Source organism: Silurus meridionalis, chromosome 18 (assembly GCF_014805685.1).
Source record: "Silurus meridionalis isolate SWU-2019-XX chromosome 18, ASM1480568v1, whole genome shotgun sequence".
Classification (NCBI taxonomy): Eukaryota; Metazoa; Chordata; class Actinopteri; order Siluriformes; family Siluridae; genus Silurus; species Silurus meridionalis.
In genome coordinates, this window is record NC_060901.1 from 17352979 (window position 1) to 17361058 (window position 8080).

The 8080-nt window shown below is 36.4% G+C and overlaps 2 long non-coding RNA genes across 3 annotated transcripts; both read left to right on the top strand.

Annotated features, from left to right (window-relative positions):
* Positions 1 to 3821: 3821 nt before the first annotated feature.
* LOC124401658 lies at positions 3822 to 5826 on the top strand. The gene is made up of 2 exons (XR_006928602.1): positions 3822 to 4070; positions 5709 to 5826. It is a non-coding gene; the product is annotated as an uncharacterized LOC124401658 (long non-coding RNA).
* An 85-nt stretch (positions 5827 to 5911) lies between these two features.
* LOC124401656 lies at positions 5912 to 6837 on the top strand. Of its 2 annotated transcripts, none has more exons than XR_006928600.1 (3): positions 5912 to 6120; positions 6500 to 6559; positions 6733 to 6837. It is a non-coding gene; the product is annotated as an uncharacterized LOC124401656 (long non-coding RNA). The 2 variants fall into 2 exon arrangements; XR_006928599.1 differs by having other exon boundaries at positions 5927 to 6120; positions 6802 to 6837.
* Positions 6838 to 8080: the final 1243 nt, after the last annotated feature.

Sequence of the window (8080 nt, forward strand, 5' to 3'; positions counted from 1 at the left end):
TATACAGAGCCCTGCAAAATTAGGGTCTAATAATTATTTGGTTTTTATTTTCTTTTACACTAAAGAGTTAAAACTTGTTAATTTAAAAAAGATATAACTAAGAAAAAAAAACTGTTATAAAAAGAAAATATTGTTGTTGTTTAACCAATAAGGTGTTTTCTGACTGACCTCTGAGGTCAGAGGTGAGAGGGGAGGGAGGAAGTGAAGTGTGAGAGAGAAGGACGACACGAGGAGTCCGGGAAAAAGAAAAAAGGTGCTCTAATCCTGCGGTGCAGTTGTAAAGCCTGACTACTGGGTTTGTGGACTATACAGGAACAATGAACAGATAAAAGACTGCTAAGAAAAATAATTGTGGATGAACTCTATGTAGAGAGTGTGAGTTTAAGAGTGACGGTACTCAGGGAATTACCAGTTTACCAAACTTTACCAGTTAAGTTTTTATCCGCTCATAAATAAAAAGTAACAATTGATTTTGCAAAGTGTAGTCAAGTAAAATGTAAGATGTTTGGATTTGAAATGTAGTCAAAAGTAAATAAAAGTCTCCCCAATTGGAAATACTTCAGCAAAGTCCAGAAACAAAGATTCTAGAAGTAATACCAAAATAATCAAGTATTGGATTGAAGCTGAAGGCAATGATTCTGACACAGCAGACAAACCTAATGAGTATGCAAACGAGAATTCATCGGCTTTCCTTGCAACAGCTGATGCAAATCTTGATATAGACAGCAAGGCAGGTGCAATGCATCTAAGTCATCTAGGTTTGTAAAGAACATATACCAAAATAATATAAAATAGTGTGCTGCGAGATTCATAGCAATGAGATTATGGAGCCAGAGCATCTAATGTAGCACTTGAACACTAAACATGTGCACATAAAGGAGAAACCTGTAGATCTCGAAGTCCAAGTTGTATTTTATCATACTAGCTTGCGAAAGCAGACACTGACTACAGAATATGCATAAAGATCTGTTGCCATACGCTCAAATAATTAATTATACAGTGGATGATCTCAGAAGGACACTGCTGGGGAAATTAAAACAAGCAGATGTTTTTCCTCTGCAAGAAGATGAGTCTACAGATGTTGACAATTTAGCCAATTTGCTCGTTACGTGCCACTGAGGGCATTTCACATGAGGATTCTGTTAACTGCTACTAGTAGCAAGTGTAGGAGAACAGATATATCCTCTAAAGGAATGGAATGAAAAAGAATTGCAGTGATTGCATGAATAATGAACATGGAGGAAAAATACACCTTGAAAAATACAAATTCATTTAAATTTATTTATTTAGTTATTTTTACATTATGTTTATACCATATCAGTTCAAAAGGTTGCATCTCTAATGGTATGGAAGTACATTAGTGTTCGTGGAATAGGCAGTTTGCACATTTGAAAAGGCTCCATCAATATTGAATGGTATATACAGGCTTTAGAGCACCAAATGCTTTCATCCAGAAAACGTCTTTTTTTATACAATAGCTTGAATTCGTAGAAATAAAGTCCAGCTGTCCAGTCTGCAGTCTAGACTTTTGACCATTCAAAAACATTTCACTTAACATGAAACAAAAAATACAACAAAGGTTTCTCCAGAAACTTCTCTTTCTCCAAGTTTTTTGAGATTTCAATCAATAAAATGAATATTACCTTATTTTTCGCTGGTGTGGTATATATTCTCAGTTTAAACATTGTATGTAAACACGATATTTTATTTATTTATTTAAAATGAAGAATAGAATATGGTTGTATAAAATGTGCTGATCACATTTGTTACAACAAAAGTTTTATTACAATTTTAGTGTCCCTACCTTTTTGGAATTGTATAGAACTTTTTTAAATTGGGGTTGTACATTTCTATTGAATTGACCTAATATTTGCTACTTACACATACATTGATTTGAATAAAATGTATATTTTATATATATTTTTATTTTTATATTTTAACAGCGCACACCTAAAACAGAGTCAAACCCATATATGCTGCTAAGTGCACAAGCTCAAATATATTTGTTTGGATTTAAAAGCTGTTTTTTTCATACTACAATGACTGACAGAGGAGAAGAAATTAATGTGGTTGCAGATACACTTACAAAGACATTAGTCAGACAGACCTTTCAAGAAAAACTGGACATCGTGAGGAAAGGTAGATCAAAAGAGGTCAAAAGAGTTAAGCTTTTTCATCAACCATTTATACTTTTGTATTTTATTTCTGTAGGATTTGAACAAAAACACACAATTCGCCTTAATTTCAAATCCCAAGGAAAATTGTAATGCATGGAAAATTTTTTTTACAAAATAACCCCGGAGTAATTTTTTTTTAGGTTAATCCCAGCCAAGATGTCCATGTGGGCCCCACATGGGTTTTATCTGGGTTATATGGGCATCATGTGGGAATGGGGTCAGAGTGGGCACTTTGATGGGCTGAATGTGGGCCCCAGTTAGGCTGCCCATTTTGTTTATTCAAGGGCCCTGTATGGGCCACATTTGGGCTATATTTATCTATATTTCTCAAAAGAAATTTATCATTCAATTATTCAATTGATGATAAATTCAATTGATATGTTTTTTGCGTGTTTTATAACATCAACAGTTTAAAAAAATGTATATATTAACAATAACATGATGTGACCTTAAAAAAAAAAAAAAAAAAAAAAAAGACTTGGTTGTGCAGCTCACAGAGTTTCCTATTGGCTCCTGTGCTCCCGCCTTCTGATTCTGAAGAAACAGTCATCACTCACTACCACAGGAGCACCTGACCTGACGTGGAGAACCTGACCTCTCTGTCACGGTAAGAAATTATCTTTTGTTTTAAATTAATCACTTTTATTTAATGTATACTTCTGAAAGATTTGTGGTAATTAAAGTTACAGGCACGATATAAAGAAGGTAAGTGTGGAGAGTAAACTGGTTCACCTCAGAGATAAACACTTGTGGAAAACTGAACGTTCTTAACGATTAGCAAATAACTAGGACATTGTCTACTGAAATGTGGAAATAACGACTTTTCAAACCATTTACACCCGTGTTTTCTCCATATAGTGTCCTCATGATAACAGGAGGGTGAAACACTAAAAGCACTGTGGAGTCTCTTTCTTTTTCACTACCTTTATAACATGTGTATATACAATACACAGAGAAAAGCTCTGAGGAGATTGTGACAATACTTAACATTATATTAATGTGATTTAGGTGAAATAGGTAGAGGTGATAAAAAACGTTATCATTTCTAAACATTAATAAAAATATGATACGTTATGATTACGGTAAAGATAAGGTAAATTTGCGCTGTTCAGAAAGTCAGTCAGAATCCCGCCCCCCCACGCTCTTGACGCCGAGGATTCACGCATGTGCATAGACACCACGAACTGAGACGTGTTTGACTTGAAGCTGTGCAGCGCAGACCGACAAATTCAAGAGCAGACAACTCCGAATTCTTCCTGATCACTTTCACGGTATTTTTATCTTAAGCACGCCTCGGGTTTGTGCAGTCAAGTCGATCACTTGCTGTGTTAGCGCCACTAAGCTTTTTAAAGACAAAACATCATTATAAGTAACTTAAACTAATGTTACAGTGGTCAGTTCATATTCACGGTCCAAAGTGAACCAGTATGAATTTAATAATCGATCTGTGTTCAAAGGCCCACTAATTATTCTAAATATTAATCACAACAAAGCCTGAAATTCACCATATTGATGCATTTAACTTTTTGCATGGTATTGTCATTTTAACATCATTTACTCAGATCATTTATCAGTTTGGGCAAATGGTAGATTAGAAGGTGTTTACAACCTTGTGATTTTTAGTCTTTTTTATTTTATTTTTTTAGTTATGATAGTCTTATGCTCATGTAACTTGCATGTTTTATACATGGTTGATGAAGTAGCATGCTCCACTTTATAAAAATGTTTTTGCTTTACAGGTAGCCTGAAGCAGAACCGTTTGCTGAAAACTGTCAGTAAGAAAGAGCTGGAGACTTCGCTTGGTAAATGGTTCACAAATGCAAGAGACAGAGAAGGCAACCGTGCTTTGAGAGCCCAGCGGGATCATGATCGGAGGGCAGTACAGCCGGAAGTGTAAGTCATATAACCTATAGCTAGGGCTGCACAATTAATATTTTCCCGGTCACTGTTTTTGCCTCTGTTTAATTAAAGGAATACTCTACCCTGAAACGAAAAAATATCTTATAAATTACTTATCCTCAAGGCATCCTATACAGTGGCTGAGAGAGCTCAACATGCTGCAACTGAAGAAAACACATTCAAATAGAAAAAAACACCAGCAAATAAAAAAATAAAAAAACGTTATCAGTTTGACAACACGTGCTGTAAACCCCCACAATGCAACCAAACACAGAAACACGCTGCAAATCCCCACAAGACAACCAAACACAGAAACATGCTGCAAATTCTCACAACACAACCGAACACAGAAACACGCTGCAAATCCTCACAACACAACCAAACACAGAAACACGCTGCAAATCCTCAACAAACGAACACAGAAACATGCTGCAAATCCTCACAACACAACCAAACACGCTGCAAATCCTCAACACAACCAACCACAGAAACACGCTGCAAATCCTCACAACACAACCAAACACGCTGCAAATCCTTACAACACAACCGAACACAGAAACACGCTGCAAATCCTAACACAACCAAACATGCTGCAAATCCTCACAACACAACCGAACACAGAAACACGTTGCAAATCCTCACAACACAACCAAATAGCACAGATCACAAAATAAATGTTTCAAGGGGACCACAACAAGTGACACACCTGTCTGGGACTGCTTATTGTTTAATGTCTATTCGTCAGTGGTGTTGATGTGTGTCCATGACCTGAAAGGTGAGTTGTTTGTTTATTTTAACATTGTTTGTTTATGATTCCTTGGCCTTTTGGATATTATTATCCTAAATAATCTGATGAAATACACAATTAACTGTAAAGCGTTATGTTAACTGGCAAAGCCTGGAATCATGATCAGGATGTTAAAATAAACAAAAAAACTCACCTTTCAGATCATCAACACCACCACTTATGAATAGACACTGAACAAGCAGTCCCAGGGTCATCACCTGTTGGGGTCCCCATGAAACATTTATTTTGTGGTCTGTGCTTTTTGCAGTGCAAATGAATTGGTTGTGTTGTGAGGATTTGCAGCGTGTTTCTGTGTTTGGTTGTGTTGTGAGGATTTGCAGCGTGTTTCTGTGTTTGGTTGTGTTGTGAGGATTTGCAGGACATTTCTGTATTTAGTTGCGTTGTGAGGATTTGCAGCACGTGTTGGTTAACTGATGAAGATGTTTTCATAATTTGCTGGTGTTTTTCTATTTGCATATGTTTTCTTCAGTTGCAGTGCGTTGAACTTTCTGGGCCACAGTGATCCGAGGTGTAACTTACATTTTTCAGCTGATCAGAATCCTTGTTCAATCACTGGCTTTTGGCAATGGCCAAATATTCGTTTAAAAGTCAAGTTCAGATGCAAGGTTGATATTTTAATTGTTACATTCATAAGTTTTGGATTCCATGACTGGGCCCCTGGCATGAGTTATTACTGTACGAGGCAGAGGTGGGAACAATTCACTGATAAAATTCTAGGATATGTCTTAATTGATGCATGTTTTTTTAGATGCTGCTGTGAATGGTTGTATTTTAAAATGTACTAAATTGCCTTTTCTGTCTTTTCTTTCTTTACTGTTTTGTAGGTGTGCAGCCGAGGAATCTGCATAGACCCACCAGTGAACTATTCCACTTTAGTAATTCTGTTATTCCTGTTTCCTGTTTTTTTACTTGAATTAATTTAAATTAAATGTGATTTACACATTCTGAGTTGTAGTCATTTATTTTTCACAGTTCAAATACTCAACCATGTAATTTTAAACATATAGCAGTGTAGCAGGGATATGTTGTTACACCAGATTATAATTTTTGTTATTTTTTTTTATTATATTATTTGTTTTTATTACCATCTGTTTTGGGGTATTTTATTTTGAAATCTTTACGGGCTTTTATTAAATAAGGTATGTACGCCAGCTCACGTCATACGTAGTGAGTGGTTCAATTCGCAGCGCAATTAGCAGTTCGTCCTCTTTCCCGCAATGGCACTAGAGGAGAGAGGTACGATTTCATGAGCCCGGTTTCTCTGGTGTTAAACAGTGTTATAAGTGTTCATGTTATGTTTAAATGATTAAATGTGAGAGTATTCTATGTGATGTTATATTTGACCATTAGTTCAAGTTTTAATGTGGTAAATGTAGTTTGAGTATTGTTAACAAGTGAGCAGAGCATTGTGAGATTGCAATGAGGCGTGTGCGTTGCGTGTGAGAGATGTGTTAGCAGCTAAGCGGCTAACATCTCAAATAAGTAATGGTTACGTGTATTTTCGGGGCACACTAACGATAAATCCTAGTTTATTGATATCTATTATACTCTGCATTTATTGTGAGTTCTGTTGGTAATTACCTGGTGTACTTAATATACATTTTGTGGTTAACAGGCAGACTAAATGAGAATTGCAGATAACAGTGCCTGTCTGGTTATATGTTTTGCTACACAGGTATGTCAATTGGTATCTATGAGACAATAATACTGTTGTATATTTCTACCTAATAATTACAATGCTGTTGCATATTTCTTTGATAATTATATGGTTGTGAATTAATTTTATATAATGTGTTTTGTAAAGTGTGAGTGTTTGTGTTACTCTGCTCTTTCCCGCAATGGCACTAGAGGAGAGAGGCAGACTAAATGAGAATTGCAGATAACAGTGCCTGTCTGGTTATATGTTTTGCTACACAGAGAGAGGCACAGAAAATAAATCTTCCCGCCAAACCAGCTTTTGTGTGGAAAATCCTTATTTACCATCAAAAATTAACACAACGCAGAGGAACAGCTGCTACAGCAGCACATAAAATCAACTAATATTAGTTATTTGTTTGGTCAGGCACAGTTTTACATTGTTACTGAGGTTAGAATGGTTTGACAGTGGATTTTCCATAGTAAGATTAAGTACACATTAAGTTCACCCACAGAAATCAATGATGAAATTAATAAATGGGACCCAATTCTCACCCACTGTGGTCCCATAAGGGGCCCACATGTAGCCCACATTGGCCCCATTTTTAACACCTATTTGGGACCCAAATGGGCCCATATAAAGAACAGCTACACGGGCCCCACTTAGAGCCCACCATGGACCCATCAGTCGCCCTTCTGGGCTAACACACATGGGGCCTATGTGGAGCCGATGGACAAATTTCTCTGGGCCCCATTTGGGTTGCCCATGCAGGGCCCAAGGACAGCCCATCAAAAACCCACATGGGGCCCACATGACAATGTTGGCTGGGATGTTGATGCTTTGGCTATAGATGATGTATGCAGGCAGTGCAGATGTAGCTGCAGTGAAAGAAAACTTGTTGAATTGTATTCATTGGGTTTCTTGCTTTAGTAATGGTAAGCTGCCACTGCTGGGCCCTTGTGCAAGGCCCTTTACCCTCAATCCCTCCCTAAAATGGAATTAATCTTAATATTCAATGTTTCATTGTTTTATTCTCAGTGACCAAATGTTTGAATTATGTATTGCAAATGTCAAAACACTGGAAATCCAAGAATCCTACAGTGGCCTTATCTGATTGGGATATTTACAGGTTTATAATGGTGCAGCATTCTTGAATTTATATCCTGCAAACTATTGTGTGGGCTTCAACATTTGCATGGAATCCTGAATGTCAAGGACTTCTGCGAAATAATGCACATTCTCATTGGTTCTGAGAACATGTTTAGCACTTTTTTATGATTATCTTCATGCACTTAAATGACACAAGCAAACATTAATCATCAGCCCTAGAGATATACTCGAGATGTCACAAACCATTTGAACTGAAAATGTCTTGCAGTGATGATTTATACTCATACATACATTCATACATACTTTTTCATACACTATTGCCATGTAGTTACAAAAAAAAGTTTTTTTGTATAGTTGAGATTTTTATAATAATTATATCAGGCTTTTTTATTTAATGCAACACTCCTGCTTGGTGGTGGATGAATGTTCATGTTAATTTAAATGTTTCCA